At 47.7% G+C, this 21,137-nt stretch overlaps 1 pseudogene; it reads right to left on the bottom strand.

Annotated features, from left to right (window-relative positions):
* Positions 1-8,327, bottom strand: part of LOC144102588 (uncharacterized) — a 32,664-nt pseudogene extending 24,337 nt beyond the window's left edge.
* Between the last annotated feature and the right edge of the window lie 12,810 nt (positions 8,328-21,137).

Below are 21,137 nucleotides of genomic sequence, written 5' to 3'. Positions count from 1 at the left end.
TTTCGCTCGTGAGCAACCTCTCCTCCAAAGGTCGATGTTCTTATTTTCCTCTACGAGGGCTGGGAGACCCTGGTGATGCAATGCGTGCGGTTGATGGTGATGGTGAGCGGGACTGGCAGCTCGGCACGTATTCCTCTCGACCGAGGTAATCGTCGATTTATCGGGGTCGTTGGCTTGGCTGGGGCGTGGTCGTGGAGCGTGAAGGGAAAAGCCACGAAGCATGCATGAGCAGTACCGGAGGATGCGCTTGGGCTCACCGCAGTGGAAGCGGAGTGGGCGACGCTGGTTTGGGCTCCTCCAGTGGTCTGCTTTTCTTGGCGGGGCTTGCTGTAACATGAGCGGACGGGCTGGTGCCTGTGGTCCTTGGAACGGCACATAGGGCTACTGCCGGAGGGTGGCCGGACGTCTCCGGCTACGTACCGCGGCGGTGTAAGTCATGACTAGGGGCGACAAGGGCCTCGTGGACTTCTTAACGAACGAGGTCCATTAGTTTTGCAGCTCGGGGTGATGAATGTAGAATTCGGAAAATCTCCCAGACTACCTCGCGGATCATTTTCCGTTAATTTCCGCTGGTCGTTGACAAGGGGCAAAGACGTCGCCTCCGTCGGAACGAATTCCCCAATCGGGACCAGTGCAGCTGCCATTTTCTCTACCGCCAACGCTTCGGCTAGCCCTACGCCTAATCAGGTCCAAATTTCGATCCTTCGTCGCCATTTATGTTACATCTTTTATTGCCGGAGGCAGGGTACAGACTGGCGGGAAAGCCGCCGTCACGTGATACATGGTAACACAGGGTTGTTTGGTCTTAAAGATTGTCTCGCTATAACATACAGTGGCTCATCTCGGAAACGACGCAGGGGTTGTCGTTGGGAATGCAGAGCGCGTACTGCAGTGGCGTAGGTCATGGCCTGGGGTTCTGTGGCTGCCGGGGTGCCAAGTACCTGTTGCACTTCTTCCCGTACCACATCCATCAGAGTCGCTGATTGTGGCTGGGGGAGGATGGCAGTGATCAGCATATTTTCTTGCGGACAATTTCGCGGATGAGTTCTCCCAAGTTGTCGCTGGTGGTGGTCGTCGTGTCCGGACGGATTGCACAGACAGAATTAGAAGGGCGGTTGTACTGCCGAGCCCGGACGTCGAGGGTCTTCTTGATCGTGCAGGCTTCTTTCATCAATTCCTCGACTGTTTTTGGCGGCTGGCGGACGAGGCTGGCAAAGAGCTGCTCTTTTAAGCTGCGCATTAAAAACTGAGCTTTCTTTTCCTCGGTCATCTCGGTGTCGGCGCGGTGAAAGAGGCGCTTCATCTCTTCGACGTAACCGCGCACGGGCAGTTCGGAAGCTGGATTCAGGACTCGAGAAGTCGTTCGGCTTTCTTTCCTCACGACACTGGTGAATACCTTCAAAAGTTCCTTCTTGAAAAGCTCCCATGTCGGCAGGGTCGACTCGTGGGTTTCGTACCACGTATGTGCTGATCGAGCCCTCCACTGAGAAAAATACAATTTTTTCCACATCGTACCAGGTGTTGCATGATGCCACGCGCTCAAATTAGTCCAGCCATTCTTCGGGGTCTTCGCTTAGGGACCCACTGAATGTTGGCGGCACCCGCGGCTGTTGCAGTATGATCGGTGTCGACATCTTTGGCGAGGTTTTGGTGCTCGTAGCAGCGTCTTTTCGTTGTCGGATGTAGTCAGGCAGGGTTTCGAAATCAGGCTTCTCTCCCTGAAGACGTCTGCTGGCTCGGTTAACTGCTGGCTCGTCCTCCGGTGCGAAGCGCTGGTGTCACGACTTGAAGGGGGCTTCCGGAACACGGAAGGCTACCCAGCACCTCCACCGGATGTCACGAAGTGGGGACTGCTCTCCGTAGAGCAGAAAGGCTACGAAAATGGTGTGTCTAAACAAAACTCTTTATTTGGGCTCACTTTGGCCCACAATGGACTGAATCACTCGGCGACGGCGTAGCAATAAGCGTGCTCGGCGGTCGTCGAACAGAATGTCCGCCGCTATCCGCCGTGCTGAATTTAAAGCTATAGCGAACTTTCGAGATGAAGCGTGCAAAGTTAATAGAACATTCTGGGACAATGTAGAATCAGCTCTGCCTGGATTTGTGATCAATCGAGATAAATCAGTTCGCGTCTTACACCGCAAACAAAGCGATAAAGCGGCGTGCCGGCAGCTTTGAAGAATGAACAAACACTGCAAAGATTCGCGGCAATATTCAAACAGGCCTCACCTCACGAATAAATTTCTTTCGGAAAAAATATTTCAGGCTTTGATTACCCGCATTAGGATAAGTTCCATGAATTTTAAAAAAATGGAGATGGTCGAACGCAACATCTGAAACCTTTGGCGTGGAATGACAGAGTAGTGAAGGGCTCCAGAAATTTCGGCCTCCTTATGTTCTTTAACGGGCACTGACATCGTACGTACAGTACAAGGGCCTCTAGAATTTCGCCTTCGTCGAAATTCGACCACCGCGGCCGGGATCGAACCCACATCTTTCGGGCGAGCAGCCGAGTGCCATAACCACTGAGCCACCGCCGCGTGTGAAAGATTCGCCTCTTTGTTGAGCGCCGGCCGGAGACGTTGCTCGGCGCCGAGCTTCCTCGGGGCGGCCGAAGACATCCGCAAAGCCCATTTCGAAGGAGGACCAAGTCGGGATGTCAGCTTCGTGGTTGCAAAACCAAAGATTGACAATATTCGTGAGGTAAAATAGCACTGACAGAATAGCCCCACTTGTAAGCGCTGACGCGGTCGTAGGGGGCCAGCCAGTCGTCAACGTCGCGGTCATTGGCATCGATGAAGACAGCCGGGTTACCCTAGCCGGGTCGCGCTGCCGTTGCGCACCAGACACAGTAATGTTGGAGGGACGGGCGGCGATGTATAGCTGGCACCGTATTGCATCGTCGCCGGTGAGGGTAGTTAAGTACGGCTGCGTAGTTCCAGGAAGAGGACAAAGAGCAGGAGCGACCTTCACCAATGTACCTGATGCGGCTTTCAGTCCCAGGGCTGTCTTGCTGGAACGCTGAGCCATAAGCCCTATGTGATCCTATGAGGCGTTGCTGCTGCTGATGATGATGACGATGATCTCAATCTTAATGACGCATATATTCATGGCGGGGGATAGGCCATGGACGGTGCCTTGCGAATAAAAACGCACTCATGGACAAGGATCTAGTGCAGTAATTAATTTTGTGTCCTAGCTAGACTGGAATTTGGAGAAAAAATGAAAAAGAAAAGAACGGAAATAAAAAGCAGTGATATTGGTGGCAAACAGCGCAACGACGCGGACAGAGTGGAAGAAAATACAGGACAAGCGCTGATTCACAACTGAAATTTATTTAAGGAAAGCAGTACATTTTATAGACAAAGTGGCCAACTTATCAGCTAGTACCTACACAAAACCCAAGTTTCTACGTGGCATCGAGGAATGCAACCTCACTGTCATATAATGAAATAGATGGCTTACTGACACATAACCTTGTTTTTTTCTTCATGTGATATGCTTCCATAATCTCACGTGTTAATCGGGACGGGTGTTTGTAGAGGATATCGCAGTAAGGCAATGAAGGAAAACAAAATTGGCAGTCTCGAACATGGTCAACTAGATGATTAGATTTGTTAGCTTCCAGATTATTTGCATGCTCTTTCAAACGTGTATTGATGCAACGCCCCGTCTGCCCGATATATATTTGTCCGCATGACATTGGGATTTTGTACACAACCTCTTCTGCGCATGGCACATACATTGTTTCGTGCTTAACCCCACAAGTTGTTTCAGATTCTTTTCGTTGTTCAGCCTTTCTTTCCAAAACAGCACAAACCCTTTTAAGTTTCTTGGGTGCTGAAGAAACCACCCCTACGCCATACCTTTTTGCCACATTTTTAAGATTATGTGACATACGGTGTACGTATGGGAGAATGGCAAACTTTTTCCTTTCCTTCTCTTTTCTTGGACTAGGAACCAAAGATGGATTCCTAAGCTTTTTGGCTACCTTGTTACAGCCCAATAACATAACACCATCCGGGTATCCAGCTTCCTTCAACCTTTTAATTTGTTCGTTGAAGCTGTTGGTTGCCCTATGGATACAAGATTTTGATAATGAGGACAAGAAAGATGAGACCACAATTCCTGTTTTAACTGTTTTGAAATGATGCGATTTATAATTTAACAGCGGTTTTCCCATCCTTGGACGATATTCCCAACAGACGTGCCCCGTCGCAACCTTCAAACTCAGATCTAATGCAATTTTATAGTCATGAATAAAATCGCACACTGGTTTCAGGGCATACCCCTTGGCGCTTGCCCCGCACGAGAGGAGAATATTGATAGAGGAAGCCCTAGAGCGAGAGGAATCTGCCGGTAAATTTTGCGGAGAGAAGCGCATCGCCGGCAAAAGAGGAAAAAAATGATCTATGGACTCAATTTCGCCGCAAGACTCACAAAGGTTGTTAACAGGTAACCTCGATCGACGTAAAGATTTAATCGCGGTATTATGCAGTGCAAGTGGGTCATGGACACCTCACATTGCCTTGAAGTTCATATCTGCACACTCCACGGAAATGCCAGGTGTTGAAATCTGTTGCAACAAGGAGGTTCATGGTTTAGTAGTGGAGACGATGGAATTAGACAATATTTAGGACGAACAGGACAAGATGTGCACCAAGGGCAAACTTTGCTAAAAAAATCAGCCCTCTGATTAGAAGCAATGCCACAGTGCCCAGGGGCCTAGTGAAAGCGTGTTTCTGTAATATGTGGTGGAATAAAAAAATAAGGGAACGGCTCATAGGAGTATTCTTCAATTTTTCAGGCGCTGTCAACACGGAAAGGCTGTCTGAAAGGTTGACCGCCTGACAGATGCGGCAGGAAATCCTTATTAAGGCCAATTCGATCAACGGCCAGAAACTATTGGCGACAAAAAAAATGGTATATAGTCAGGGGCGCTAAAAGAATAACTACAATCAACAGCCCTTGAGTAAATGCCAATGGCTGCCTTTCATTTTGCTGGGAGGCGTCTGTAAAAACGGCAATATGGCTATAGTGCCAAGGCTCTTAATTGGGCTAGTTGGTTTTGACTGCTATAATTCGATGTAGTGGCTAGCGCACAAAGAACACGCACACGAAGGAATCCAGACAGGACAAACGTAGTGGTTTGTATGGTTTATATGGTTAGGAAAATTATCTAGAGTTTCTACTTGTATTCGGCGTCTTCTGACTGGTGTCGCGTTCTCTGACGCACGTACCGGTCAAGTGCATTACACAGGTCGTTGATTTGTTATTCATTTTCATTTTATTATTGTTTTCATTTTTTATTTTATTTCGCGCTCCGCTGTCTCCCAAACTGATTTTTCACCCCGACAAGACGTTTGCTTTTTGAGCTTTAGCTCTGAAAAACATTCTGGAAAACTGTATATAAACATCACGGGAAACAGCACATAGAAACGGGACAAGCTAGACTGCACAAAGTTTCTCGCAGAGCAATGATTTCTCTCTGTTTTCCGTCATCAATACAAATCACCAGCTGACCAAACTCCAGACTGTATCAGCAGTCATGTTATGAGAAAAGACTAGTTTGAACCCACTGAAATCGGTTCGAGCAAGTTCACAGAATGGAATATTGCTTCGGAGTATGTTTGCAGCACGATCGGCTTTGTTTGGAGCAAAACCAGAACAGAAACCGAATAATCATTCAAAACCGGCACCGATTCTGAAAAAAAAACCCTTCCTTCCTGGTCTTTTCACTCGCGCCATCTGCATTTATGAAATTTTTTGCAGGACGGACGCGCTTCGGGCAGCTTGGGGTCCACCGCCAAGTTCGATGGCTGACGAACGCGAGATACGAGGCTCGGAAAACGTTGAGACGCACTTGCTGAGAGCGACCGAAAAGCGTTACGTGCGACAGATTAAGTGACAGATTTCTAAAACACTACAGTGTAACCACAATGTTACCGGAGCCGTTTGTAAACAGTGAACGTGTTTGTAGTTGACTGAAACGCCACGCGCTGTTCGTTATATGTATGACTGGTGCGAGTTTCCGACTCGAGGTGAATATTGGGTGCCCGCGGCCTGTTGTGACAGTATTGGAAAGTTTTTTAATTGACGGAATGCGTGATGTTACGGCCTAAAGCTTTAACGTTTGCCTCATTGGAGGCTTCGTGGGTAACATCATGCCCGTTGGTTTTCAATAGGCTCGCTGTAGTCGGTCAAAATGTTCTGCTACAAATTTCAGCAGGCCGCAACAAGTAGCGGCTGATGAACTTCGCGGTTGAAACCAGGGCAAAGCGGCCAGCGTACAGCAGTGCCATCGGCCAAAGTGAGCTGTAATTTTGCTGTACCCCTCGTGTCGTTTTGCTGGAAAGCCCTTGAAGCGATTGGATGACTGTGAACAAAGACTCTAAACGGGCTTGACGGGCAGTGGAAGAATCTGTGCTGTAAATGGTACGAATAGTCGGCAACTGTGCCAGCTTGAGCTGAACTGGGATTTTGGAGGAAATTGTTAGAAGAGGAGAAAAAGAAGCAATTTCTCGTATTCCTCACTATGCAGCATGGAGAGGCGCTCCAGTTGTTCAGTCTGAATTCCGTAGATCAGTTATTAAAAAAAAAACATGTCCTTAAGCACAAGCATGCCCTGATCACCCATTTGGCTTGAGGGAGGCAGCTGACGCATGTTACGCCACGAAAGTGCGGGCAGCAGAGACTGTGGGAGAAGAAATACACGGATTCCAGGAATACCATGTGTGTATTTATATATAGGAGTGCTCTTGCCTGCCGATGTAAAGTTTTGTTTAAGCAGGAGTGTTATTTCTTTTTGACTTTTATACACAATTTTCAGTTTACATTAGCGGGACCCTTAACCAATCTTGTTTGGTCCCTGCAGTTGTGTTTTTGTACTGTGCATATCTCTGATATATAAACTTTCAGGTATACATAGCCATGCACCATTGAATAGGAAGGGGGCCTTATATGAGAGACGGCCACCAGGAACTACAAGTCAATCTAGACAGATGCACACATCCTCTAAAGAGCGATGCGAGCACATACATGCAGCAAAGATCCAATCATGTGCCTGCATGTGGGAGGAGAGGAAAAGCGGGCTAAGGTAATCAGCTGGGGAGCCATATTGGAATACACAGAGTGGACATGTGTGCTGTACAACCTTGTGGCATGAAATTAACAGTGCATAGGGTGTTCAAAAACTGCATAAAGCATGAATACAAAGGCAACAATGGCAAACTGGATGGAGTAATAAAGCAAACACCACATTCAGATATGTGAAACCCATGCTGGGAGAAGTTGTGCACATGCCCACAGCCTTTCATTGAAGTTGTTTTATGGCACCTGCATATTGAATTTTGGATTATACACATAACTCAATACTCATGAAAAATGAGAATTGCATATGTGATAATTGTGGAACTGTCGTAATGGTAAACAATCTTCATTTTGTGCTGAAAGCTCTAAAATGTGAGAAGGAGGTTCTTCTCACTGTTTTTGTAAATGAAATGTCGCTATCCTTCCCTCGCTTGTGTGAGGAGGCACATGGAGGGTGACTGCTGTGTCTGGCTTTTTAAGAAACTAACACTTCAAACCGACTACAACTCTTAATTATTAAGCTTAAAAACTTTTTTTTTCCTAGGCACACTTCCTTTTAAGGATGCGTTTCAGTAAATAAGTGAGAAAGTAGATTAAGTCCAGCTCTGTGTTTGGTGTATAGCAGGCTTAGCTGCTTATTTGTCAGTAAACCGAAGATTGACATTTTTCTGGAAAGAAAGTTTCAGACAAACATTGCAATGGATCCCATTGTTCAGTCTGTATCCACCCTTTATGTTCTCTTGCCACTGAACACATTGTTTGCTACACAGCATTACTGACACTTTAGCTTGGCTAACAACTGTCCTCCCGCTTGCCTCTGGTATGGTGCCTTGATGCAGAGGGTGAGCACATAAGTGGCCACCATTGTTCCTGACGGCGCAGCCAGCCACAGCAGGGGAACCTTGAACTGTCATGTGCTACAGAATCTGGGGATGAATGCGCATCTGCCATCTGCTACTATGTTTTGCATGGGCAGTATTCATTCACAGCTAAATGGTGCCTGTTTATTAAGCAGGGGCCGCTTGGAGAACAGGTATTGTGGCATCATGCAGTCAGGTTGGGATCATGTCTGGCATCTACCACTTATGCTGGTGACTCTCATTTGTTGAACCGTGTAGGTATTGGGGCTTTTTACCAGAACTTTGCTTGTGTGCAGTGACTAGATTAATGTCAACTCACCTGTTGCTGACATCAAACTTCTCCTTGTTCATTTCTGACTGCTGTTGGTGGCATGCCATTGTATTGGAACTTTTTTTAATTTTCAATAATTCTTCCTGCCCCTTTTGTTTTTTCCTTGCACTCTTCATATATTTTTGCATTTTTGCTGTGCTTCAAATTTGTCATTCGTTGCAACCAAGGCTGAAGACATTGAATGGAGTGCACTGCCAGAAATAACTAAAATTAGAAGCCCAGACTGTAGACTATGGTCACAAGCAGGCACCCAAAGCAGGCCTGGTGCTCCGCTCTTCTGAGGTGCGATGCTTGGGAAAAGGGTCATGAACCAACCCCCACCCCGAAATTAAATTCAACCTTCCTCCCCCCTGTTATCTATCTTGGCAGTGCGCAACCAGCTACCAGCACCCCCCCGCCAGCTGGAAAGTTACCTTGGGCCCCTTCCGAAAAAATTTTCCTGAATACGTGCCAGGGTCATACGTCTACACTTTTTCATTTCTGTCATTCTGGCTACATGCCCGTGTTCAGTGGCCATGTGAGTAGCACACTGCTGTGCACCTTGCTGATTCGCTCCCCTTCTTCATCCAGGTTTCCTTCCATTGGATTTCCTTCTTTTGTCGGACCTATAGCAGGCTCATTGCAGCTCTGGACCCTGCCATTTAAATGCGACCTGACCCAAGATTTGGATACAGCCGCCGTTTTTGTACAAGTGCTCACAGCTCGGTTGGCAACTGCAGTTAGGAACAGCCACCCATCCCGCTATCCGCGTTGGGCGTGCAGGATACGAGCTGCAGCCAGGTAACATTTTTTTTTGTGGCATAGCGCCGCTTGCAAAATGAGTGACTCCACATTGATGCTCTTCTAGGTAAGTTACATGTATGACTATTAATAGCATTGAAAAATTATTCGCCTCAAAATTTACTGCAGCATAGAACGCTTATAACACATACCGTGGGAGTCGGGAAAATCTGCTTTATAAACGGTACTGCACTGTAACCAAAGCGTAGCTTTCCCATGCATTCACGTATTCAGAATGGCCAGCCTACCTTTCAAAGTATACGTGACAATGCATCAGACACACAGCACTGCAATCACAGGCAACAAAGAAGTTTATTTGATCTTTTTGTCGAAGCGTCGTAATGAAAGAAAGACTGACGCTTTTTTAGTGTGGTGCTGCGACTGAAACGCATTGAAAATGGCTTCATCTTCATAAACAGTGAAGCACTTGAGCACTTGCTCGCTGAGGTTTTTCTGAGGCCAGTAGAGGCGCAGTTTGTTGCAACAGTTGAGCGAGTCTTTGCATGAAAATTCTGCTGCACTCTCACTCACTTCATCCGGATCATCCTCGGATAGAGGCTGATGCCACCGTCCACCGTTGCCACGATGCCTTCATCTATGGCGGCTACTTCACACACAACGCCGTCTGGGTCGGTGACGACGACGAGCTTATCTTGTGCCGGTCCTTGAAACGCTGAGTACAATTGCTGTATGGGTTGAAACCATCGTGACCCAAAATGTTTGCAAGGCACCTGGCCTTGGCTTGCAATATCGAGCCACTCACAGGAACGCTTTCGGCCTGGACCTTGCGAAACCATTCAAACAAAGCGGCGACCTCTTCATACTTTGACACATGAACCCACTTTCTTGCAAGCGATGTGGAGTCTTCCTGCAGCTGTTGTCTCAACCTGTCGCTGTTCTTCCGAATGTCGGACACAGTAGCTTCGGCAGCACCATACTTTTTTGCCACTGTAGCCTTTTTCAAACCGTTCTCGACGCCCCTCATAATGCTCTGCGCTAGTTTCGAGATCTTGCCGTTTCCTGGCTATTGGAGGAGCAGACAGCATCGAAACTGAAGACAGCCGAGGCTGGTAGATTTGCTCTCGTCAGCTGACTTGCCTATGTTGTCAACTTTTTGCTACGCGCGACGACACATATCTCGCTCAAGGGCTCAGGTGTGACAAGACGCTGCCGCACGTGGCGTGGTGCGAGCAGCGCTTGCAGCTTCATGCCATGCGCTTGCTGCCGCCTTCGCGGCCGTTGCTCTAGCATGTTCGTCTGGCCATGCCATCACCTGCTTTCAAGTGTTGTCCAATCAGTGTGCGCAACGGAGGCGCATTGGAAAGTGATAGGAAAAACGCCTGCTTTGTGGCTTCTATTTTTTTCTATCCTCTCCTGCCTTTAGCCTTGCCTTGAACCATGCAACAACGCTCCACCACTTTGCCTGTTGCCCCATTCTTGCGCAATCTGGAAAGCACGCTCCTCATGCCCGCTGGTGCCCACGGGCCCGCTCCATTACGCGGGCCGCCAGGCTTTCCAGAAACCGCCCTACAGTAAAAGCTCGTTAATTCGAACTCGAGGGGGACCAAAAAATTGTTCGAATTAAGTGGAGTTTGAATTAACAAGCGGCACTATAAAAAGTAGCCATCATGCCTGGCCGCACGGGTCGAAGCTAAAACAGCTATACAGTCGACTCCCGTTAATACGAAGTTCACGGGGACCACAACAAACTTTGAATTAAACGAACTTCCAATTAAACAAAAAACACAAAAACAGCACTTTATTAGTAGCGAAATCAAGTATTTTCTCTAAGATCAACAGTCGGTCATCTTCTTCTGCTTCTTCTTGCCCAATCGCGCTGCTGAAAGCAAGTTCTGCAGGCTGTAGATGTGGCGGAACGCTTCTTCTACGTCGCCTTCGGCGGCAAAGAAGTGCTCCACGAGAGCAAGGCCCGCAGCTGCATCGGCAACCTTAGGTTGCGGCTCGTCTTCAACATTATCGTCGCTTTCCTGGGTCGCTTCCTGGGGCCGAATAATCTCTGCAATCTCATTATCCGTCAGTGCACTGCACGTTTTGACCACCTTGCCTACGGCGACGAAATCTTCAAAATTGACGTCCCCGAGAGCATCACCGAAATCAATGCCGTCAAGCTCGCTTGCTGACGCTTCCTCCGATAAAATTGCAGAGGCATCCTCTGAAGAAGCTGCCACAAAACCGCAAGCCCTGTAGCAGTTTGCGATCGTTTCTTGCTTATCGGTTTTATAATCGGTTTTTTGAGGGGGGAAAGGAAATGGCGCAGTATCTGTCTCATATATCGTTGGACACCTGAACCGCGCCGTAAGGGAAGGGATAAAGGAGGGAGTTAAAGAAGAAAGGAAGAGAGAGGTGCCGCAGTGGAGGGCTCCGGAATAATTTCGACCACCTGGGGATCTTTAACGTGCGCTGACATCGCACAGCACACGGGCGCCTTAGCGTTTTTCCTCCATAAAAACGCAGCCGCCGCGGTCGGGTTCGAACCCGGGAACTCCGGATCAGTAGTCGAGCGCCCTAACCACTGAGCCACCGCGGCGGGTTTTCTTGCTTCACACGATCCCATTCTCGATCTAACATGTGGATGGCACGGAGTAGGCTCACCTCGTATTTTGTGGAGTTGTCCATGCACAAAATCATGCGCTTGAGGAGGTGCCGCCTGTACAGGACCTTAACATGATTGATAATGCCTTGGTCCATTGGCTGCAAAACAGATGTTGTGTTTGCAGGCAAAAATTTGATGCGTATTGCACTCAAGGCTGGCACATCCACGTGAGCACCGCAGTGATCCACAAGGAACACACCTTGCGGTTCGAAGAACCAAACTTGTGGTCTAATTTAGCTATCCAGCTCTTGAAGATTTTGGTCGTCATCCATGCTTTCATGTTCGACTTTTAGTCCACAAGCAGCGTCTTTACGCCTTTAAAATATCTCTGCTTTGCGGCTTTCCCGATCACAAGTAAGTGACATCGTTCCGTGCCAGTCATGTTAGCCGCGATCAGCACCGGCACCCTCTCCTTGCTGCATTTGCCTCCAGCACAGTCGTCGTCCTTGAATGCCCGGGTCTTCCCTGGTAGAAGCCGATAGAAGAGTGCAGTCTCATCTGCATTGAAGATGTCTTCTGGCTTGTATTCACTGAAATATTTACGCAGCTTTTCGTCCTTCCACGTGGCGCATGTTTCCTGGTTAACGGACGCTTTTTCACCACACACGCTCTTAAAATCGAGGTCATGGCGATGTTTGAAGCGCGTCAGCCATCCATCTGACGAAATGAACTCATCGATCCCCAACATTGCTGCAAGCGTTCGGGCTTTCATCGCAACGATGTGTCTCAGCGGACACATCGTTGCGATGTGTCTGCAATGACCGGCTGCCTTGAAGCATCGAGGCTTTTCGTATTTTCCAATGTCGGTTTGTTTCATTTTTTCTGATCCGTTAGCGTTGCAGCAAAACAAAACCATCACACGCTGCTTACTTTTTGTCCTCCCTGGCAGGCTTCTCCCTTGAAGCAGAGACTTTTTTCGGGCTGCAGATTGTAAGGGCTGTCTTATGATCGTTTTTAAGCGGCTTCCGTCAGGCCCACTTGGCGAGCGAGACTGGCGGATCCGCCTCGTACGGCGAACGGATGGAAAGTTGGTCAACTTCAACTTTCATACGGGCGAGCGGGTCCGTCCGGCAACCGGATTGCAGCTATTGCCTGCTTTTTTCGTGAAGTCAGTGAAGTCTCGAGCCCCTCTGCCTCGGTTCTGCCGTGCCTGGGCAAGGTGGCCGTTTGTCGACTGAACTGGGGAGCGTGTACTAGGCAGTGGCAGTGATGTCGCGAAGCATATTATATTTGCCACATCTTGATATTACGAGTGTCCAGAGTGACTGCGAACTTTGCCGCGTTCAGCAGTGTCAAGCGACAGTTCCACTAGTTGAATTCTGTAATCATGTACGCTGACGGAGTTGACGGAGGGCCTCTTCAAACCGACGCAAGACCTGTGCAGTGGCGGTGTCACGAAGTGTTTATTTCGAGCTGTTTGTGGTTGTTGAAAGCGTTTTGTAATTTCTGCTGCGAGTTATTTTCCTGTGCGTGCGCAAGTTCACAGCATAGCGACAAGTATCCGCATAGTCAAAGTGATTATGGTCGGTGCGAATGCATTCCCGTCAAGTCGGCGATATGTTCACCTGCGAAAAACTCGCGACGCACACAGTTTTCCGAATGCTGAAATGAACTTGGAGCTGTGCAGCTGGTCGCGTCCGTTGCGATGGCTGCAGTGATTGCGACCGAGGCGAGTCAGCCCATGACGTTGTTTCTGCTACATAGAAAACTGCTGTGTGTGCGACTTGACACGCTCTTGGCTGCACGGCCGTCGCAGTGTTTTCTGCTGCGACAACAGCAGCGTCGCCAGTCTTGTGCGTCTTGGTGCATGATACAGTAGTACGTTTCATGATCATGGGTGCGCGGGTTGCGACAGTGTGCCAGCGGCATTATGTAGCCTGTGTGAAAAAATCACTGCGCAGTGCAAATGTCAGTTCAGGGGCACCGTCACTTTGTATGCGTATGTGTGTGAGCGACACATCAAATGTACCAAACTGGATTAAGCTGTCTCTATGCTTTTGTTGGAGGCTTGTTTGCCAACACGATTTTGTCAGTGCCGAGCAGTTGTTTCAGCAGCAGCGCTTAATGCTATCAACTGCATTAGTTTATTTGATGAGGCATTATCGAAGCTTTCAGCAAGCGATGTAATCTATGCACATTTGCATGTTTATCTGCGGCCTTCATTTGTTTGTGGCTGCCTATGAACACGATTATTTGTCTGCTGGGTGACAGCACTGGTTGGCCTGCAAGAACTTATGTGTCGGCAATGTAGTATGCTTCCGGGATTTTCTTAGCCCTCCTAGCATTTTCCACTGGCCGAGATTTATTTGCTCATAAGTAAATTTGTAATTGTACATTCCTCACATATCAGATAAGCTGCCTGGAACACTTATCCGATCGCATCTGTTTCATGGTCATGACAGCACTATTCCTGCACATGTTCTGAAACAATAGCTACAAGGCTTTTTTAATTCCTTGAAGTGTGCTATACACTGTTGCGCGGTGGTTGGCTCTGCAATACCGATGCTCACTCATTCCTGCGAGCCCTGCAGTTTTGATGCAACTGTGAATCAGTCGAGGCTGGCACCAGGTATAAATTGAACCCATTTCTTTTTTGCTTGGATTGGCTGAAATGGTTTTGTCCATTAGCATTCACAGAGTCTCTGCTTTGCACCGGAACCAAGTTCTGTCTCTGCCGAACGTGCAGACCTGAAACAAGAGCATTGCATTTTTCGTCTCGCAGTGCGCTGCATTTAAACTTACTGTTGTGGGCTGCAGGGAGTCATCTCTGAGGTTATAAAAGTTGTAAAGTAAGCAAGCGGTTCTGTTTTTTCTTTTTCATCAGAGTTACTTGTTTTGTGAAATGAGTACTGTGTACCAGGTAGTGAGTGGCCGAGCCGTGGTCATGATTTTGATATATACTCACTCTAAGCGAACTCTGGAAATCTACTTTTACAGAGCCACCGCGGGTGCTGTGCCGACGAAACAAACATTCGCGACGTTTTGACCTCGTCCAAATTAAGCATTCCTCTAAGCGCGGGCTGCGCACCCTGCAAATAGCCTAGTTGTCAGGTCTGCGCCCAGATGACCGCGTCAACCACCGCCTTGAGCACAACCACCGACTTTTCCCATCATTATCAGAGGAAACTTTGTGACAGCTCGAACGTGGTATACCTTCTTGAGTGCTCGGCGTTTTCAGCTTTAATATATCGGCCAAACAGAACACGCTTCCAATTACGGTTCAATAGTTATCGTGCACACGCTAAATTGCTTCCCAATCTCCCCTTATCCAAACATGGTAACATTGCTGGTCAAGAATTCAGTAACCTGATAATGACCATCCTTGAATCAAACTTCCGCACGCATCATGACAGAGAAGTGCGCCTTATCTCATCTATAAATTCAGAACAGCTTCCTTATTTCGAGCGCTGAAATCGTGGCGCGGAAGCGGACATCTCACGTGCTATTTTTGTATTTCGCGGGCATATGTAGAGAGCGAAAAAAGCCGATACGCAAAGGAGAACTTGCGCTGAAGTTTGCGGTGGCGATTGCAGCGCCATAACACACTGTCTAGCCAGAAGAGCAAGCAGTTTTTGGTAGTACTCTTAGTACATTTCCGCGCCACCTTCACGCGCTTATTGGCGTGAGCCTCCACGCTCTGTCGAAGGCGCATGCACGTGCCGTGCGTCAGCTATCTGGGCTACGCCGAGAGAAGATAGGCAATGAATGCTGTCAGCCAAACGCGGGTATCTAATCGCGCAGAATGTGTTCTTGCGTTTGAAGTGGCTCAAGTGGCTGACAAAAGCAGTTTTGAGTCACCGAATAGAACAACTGCAGTGTCACCTTGGCACCGCCGGTTCCCCATAGATAGAAAGTTAGAAACTGTTCAGTTAGACGTCTCGCGTACCGTTCTACAAATTTCTCACTGGACTGGTTCGCCTATCTTCTTTTCTTGCGAAGTTGGTTAATTAATGTCAACAAATTAAGCAATTAAGCTCAATATAAAAAAGTGTCAGTTACATCATACAATAGCCAGCCTTGTGCATTTGGTCGCGTCGTCTTAGAATGCCGCAGCTTATTTTTAAACCTTTGCTTAAGTTAGCTGGGACACCCTGTATGGGGAACCTGCGATGCCAAGGTGGCTCTGCAGTGGTTCCATTCGGGGACTCAAAACTGCTTTTGTCAGCCGCTTGGGCCGCTGCAAACTCGAGAACACATTCTGCGCGATTAGATACCCGCGTTTGGCTGACAGCATTCATTGCCTAGCTTCTCTCCGCGCAGCCCAGATAGCTGACGCACGGCACGTGCGCCTTCGAAAGAGTGCGGAGGCTCACGCCAATAAGCGTCTGAAGGTGGCGAGAAAAAGTACTAATTGTACTACCCAAAACTGCTTGCTCTTCTCGCCAGGCAGTGTCTTATGGCGCTGCAATCGACACCGCAAACTTTAGCGCAAGTTCCCCATAGATAATGTACGCATGTGTCTAAAATTATGGGGTGGAAGCGAGAGAGAAGGCAAATGAAGCCATGGAAAAAATTAACAAAATGCGCACAGAAAGTTTTTTCAGCATTGCACAATGTAACTCATGTGTCACTAATACATTCCCCGCACTTTAACTTGTACTATGCTTCTACAGGCTCACGGCCCAGTTTGTCTTCACTCCTGCCAAGTATCTTCATGCTTCAGACTTGGCTCGCGACCTTTGCATGCAATGCAGCGAGCCGACAAATTTGCTCCTTCCCTGTTCCGGATTGGCCGCGCATGCTCCCCTGCGTGTTCATTCACGCAGCGGACTGTCTGGCCAGTATACACGCGAGCACACTTGAGCGGGGTTTCATATATGACGCCCGTGGCGCATTTTATGGAAGTGTGGGTATGTTTTATTCTGCATCCGCTTCGTCGGGATTCTTCGTTGCAGATTCTCGGGCGTAACCTGGTGAGCTTTCGTGCCGGTGAAAAAACCGCTAGGACGCCATGCCTGTTTTCCACTTTTTTCAAGTTGTGGGCAACTTTGAGGATATAGGACACAATCATGGCCTTTTTTCTGAGCATGCGCTCATTGCTGTTGCTGCGTTCTTCATTTCTTATCTTCTGCAGAAGGCAAGGCTCTCTGCCACAGCTGAGACGGCCTGGCAGGGGATGCCGGCTGAAAGCATCCTGTTAATTTATTATGGAAGCTGGCGTGCATTGCATGCGGGCTTGACTTTGTAAGAGCAGAATCTATGCACGAGGTTACTGTGGCTCTCTTGAGTATTGTAGAATATGCAGAGTTAGTAGAGGTAAACAATCCTAAATCCTCAGACAATCAGTTTTTTTGTGTTCCGAATTCAGTTTTAATTTGTCTTGGTAATATTCAATACCGGAAGATTGCTCCCAATCAACCATGTTAGGGATGTTCCGGTCTAAAAAATACACATCAGTACGTTTCTCAAAAACGCAAGTTTACTGTAACCAGCGATTAATAAAAGTGATTTCACTAGTGAAAAGTATCAGGCACTAAACGATACAGGCGCTGTCAACAAGTTAGTCGTGCACGAGTTCCCAAAGTGTCGCTTGAGCTCCATCTATTCCGTTACCATCCCGTGACAGCTTGAGTTTGGATACGAGAGATGTATTTATTTTGTCTACAGCAGAATCAGTGCCTTTAAAATAAAATTTAAATTCCCCTGGAGCTGTGGCCAAACCGCTGTTCGTAATAATTACTCTCACAGAGGTGCTTCAAACTCAAGGTTTTTCCTACCCCGGTGTCGAGACATAATATATCCAAGCTGCTTGTGCACAATTTGGCGGACAAAAAGCTTTGCCTATGCAAAAGCAGCTGATCACGCCAAGCACTGAGCGGTGGAAGATGACGTGATTCTTTCTTTTTGCAGGTTCAGTAGATGATAGTGACCGCGGAGTCGTCTTGAGGTCATATTAAAACGCAGTGACAGGGCGCATCAGGTTCCAGCGCGGCGGAAATACGCGAAGCCGTGGAGAAACGCGAAACTGGCAGCGATACTGCCGGCCCGCCCATCTGGGCCGCAGGCGACGTCAGCAGTGTGATGCAGAGCGTACAGGGGAGCGATCTACGTCAGACACGCTCATTTGCCGCTGACTTACCGTGCGAAGCCGCCTACTAGGGTTACTTTTTCTTGCCTTGTCACGCGCGCAAAAAATTTGTGGCTGAATTTTTACGTTTAGAGCGAAAGGTCTACTCCTCGCGTACAAAGCTGACGGTCATGTGGCTATGAAATTTGACTTTCAAACCAGGGGGAACGGAAGCTTTGCTCTGACGTGATGCCACGTGACACGCCATGCCTCGCCACAGCTACATGCGTTGAGCCGACGCCGCTCACTCGCCTCGCAACTATCGAATCACGTGACTCGCTGCGCCTCGCCACAGCGGCGCTTGGGGAGACGACGGCACTCTCTCAACTGCCGGAAATCGAGCGACGCGCCGTTCGCTATATAAAAGCGTGTAGCGTGTGCTTACCTTAACAGATATTTCGCTCGTCTTACTAGGTGCGGCCGGCTTGAACCACGGCTAATTTTTTTGCTAGACTGTATGGAGGGCGATCTCCAATTCTGATAATACAACATACCCCCTGAAATAAAAAAATGAGGGAAGTAGATGGTGTGTTTATATAATCAGCGAACTAATTAAAGAAGTTGGCGTCTTACGCGCTGCCCTTCGTAGCCAATACAGCCCGAGGGCTAAAATAAATCTAAAGTAGGTTGGCTTTTCTAAAAATTTTGGACCTTCTAAAAAGAAACACCCAGTAATAAATTTCAGAAAGGCGCAGCTGCACACTATACCTCGATCCGATGGGGAAAAAAAAGGCTTTATTTGAACAGTGGCCAAGCTAGACCGCCATTTGCTGACCATCCTTTGGGTCTGTGCAAAAATAGCAGGTGACTAATATTACAATTGTTGATATCTAAGCCGTCGTGTCGTAGGCAGTCACCACCAGCCATGGCCACCGTATCCGCCGCCGTAACCACCGTATCCGCCGTGCCCGTGGCTGTGAATGACTATGACCCTCTTCCGGTATCCATGCCCATGGCCATGCCCGCCGTAGCCGCCACCGTAGTGCCCGTAGTGGTGATATCCGGCGTATGCAACTGTCGAAGCCACAGCCAGGACAAGCACGATCATCACCTGCACAATAGGCGCAACATAAGAATTCGTGAACAGCGCTTCTTTTACGTCGCCTTTGTTATAGGTTGACTTGAATTTTTAAGTGCGGTAGCACTGATAATGGCAATTCCCTGCATTTACTCGTTGTGTGTTGGTCTTAAAGGGACACTGCGAAAAACGCTATCAAATTTTCTTTTGTTAGTGAAATCCGATAGTTCCGGATTTCGCAGCTTTGTTGCCTTTTGTCCGGCAGTGGAAGGTGCATTTATTGCTAAGAGATTTGGATTTGAAGGTGAAAACCTTTTCCCGCCGTTCCTATTCAAACTCCGGACTCTGATGACTAAGTAGAAAAACAGTGACGTAGAGCGGAGGAAACGGAAACGAGGACTCCGTGATTGGTGCCTCCGAGCGCTGCGCTCCCGCCTACCCGCAGCCAAAATGCGAACTACTGCCGGCCGGAGGTTGAAGGCCTCCGGATGGATACCGTTCTTCGGGTTCCTACAAAAGGAGTTCTCGCAGAGAACTGCGACCTTCATTCAGCGATCTCAACCACACAACGTGCGATGTTTTTGAGGCCCGGGGCGGCGGGTCTGGCAAGAAAAACTTGGCGCCGAGGAGTCGGCAGCGTCGCTGTCATATTTAAAGTCCGTAATAACAGTCCTCGTAGGGCTAATTATGCAGCCCAGCGTCTTGGGATGTTTTCGAAGCGAACACGCCGAGCGATGTGTTTGCTAATGTAGAGGAGCGTTGAACATTTGCTATGCACAGCTCTATTTCCTTGTAGCAGTTACGTGCCGTTGCACGAACTTCGTCTGAGGAGCACTTAGAGAGGCACTTGGAGGGCTGCTTTTCCCTTGTAAATCGAGGCGCATAACGAAACCATGCAGGCACGCAGAACGCATAGCCGCCCAGCACCCCAAAACATCTTGAAACTCATGAGAACTTCTTGTTGGGCTACTTGGTAATTGGTCATTGTAATATAAAGGCGCTAAAACCACACACACACACACGAGAGAAGAGAACGGGACAGAGCGCTCTGTCCCGCTGCCGTCTTTTTCCCGTCTTCCCCGTGTGATAAAAGTAATCAGGTGATTTCAAAACAAAATTTATATACTGCAATCTCGCTCAGACAAGTTTATGCACGTTTGTCAGCCTCAGAGATCTGTGTTTTGTTTCTTTTTCTTCTATTTTATCATCATGCTAGTACTTGCGAGATGTGCCTGTGGCGGCGATACCTGTACTTTAGTTCTTGCCTTTTTCTACATTACAAGAGCTCTGTACTCAGAAAAAGTGATGTTTTTGTGTTTATAAAAGCTGGTATTCTATCGATACAGGCCAACTTAAATTTCCCTTCAGTGCACTTTTAAGCCTGCTGTACGGCAGGCTGTCCACCTGCTTACCAGGTAGGGGGAAACGTGCCCGGCTGTGTGCATACCTATATATACCAGACAAGGAAAATGAGGGGTTCTTTGTATATATGAAGGAAGCCAAGAGTACAAAAACCGAGGAGCATCGGGGAACTTTTTTGTATTATTATCTGTGGTGTTGGTCGATGGAAATTGTTAGTGATTACCGCTCAAAGATAATTGATTGGAAAGCAGAAGAAACAACAACCACTTGCCGCAAGCGGGATCCGAACCCACGACCTCCGAATCACACATTTGGTGCTTTACCAACGGACGCGTAGTGGGTTCTGATTAGGAATGTCGGTTACATGACGGAGCGCTTTCTTCGGCAGATAAAAATTTTGTTTCGTCTTGACGTTGCCCCCTATACGAGTCTGCAGTAACATAGTCGGGTTACACACAGTGCATCACGAATTACAAATTTTAATTTGAGCGGGAAACTGTAACGAAGCCTGCAGAGTATACCCGAGACTTTGGCTAGTTCGCTAAATATATGCTGTTGTGCGAGTTTCATGAGATGTTCTGATTAAATAAGACTCCGAGCGTTTTTAAACAGTAAAGTAATTAAATAGTATTGCTGCCGAAACTAATATGAACGTTGTAATTAATAAGCTTCTCATATTCCGCCAATAATGCGGCTTTCTTTTTCTTACTGTTTATATGGAAGGAATTTTACCACTCCATTGACTTTAAAACTTTTAAAGTCCTGAATGTTCAATGTTGAAGAGTTCACGGGGATTGTATGTCTCTATAAGAAGACTTAGGCCATCCGCAATAATTATATGAAGTGATTACCTCGTTTTGTTTACTGTGTTATTATTATAGTAAAATAAGGCTCAATATTATTCGTCCTGAAACGCATGCATTTAGAATCATAAAAAGAGTAAAAAATTTTATCCTATAGCACCATATTGTTTTCTGTGGGAGGCGTAGGATTTTATAAATGCTAAAGAAGTACCC

The sequence above is a fragment of the Amblyomma americanum genome, chromosome 8 (assembly GCF_052857255.1).
Source record: "Amblyomma americanum isolate KBUSLIRL-KWMA chromosome 8, ASM5285725v1, whole genome shotgun sequence".
NCBI lineage: Eukaryota > Metazoa > Arthropoda > Arachnida > Ixodida > Ixodidae > Amblyomma > Amblyomma americanum.
This window is presented reverse-complemented; position numbering and strand designations above follow the sequence as displayed.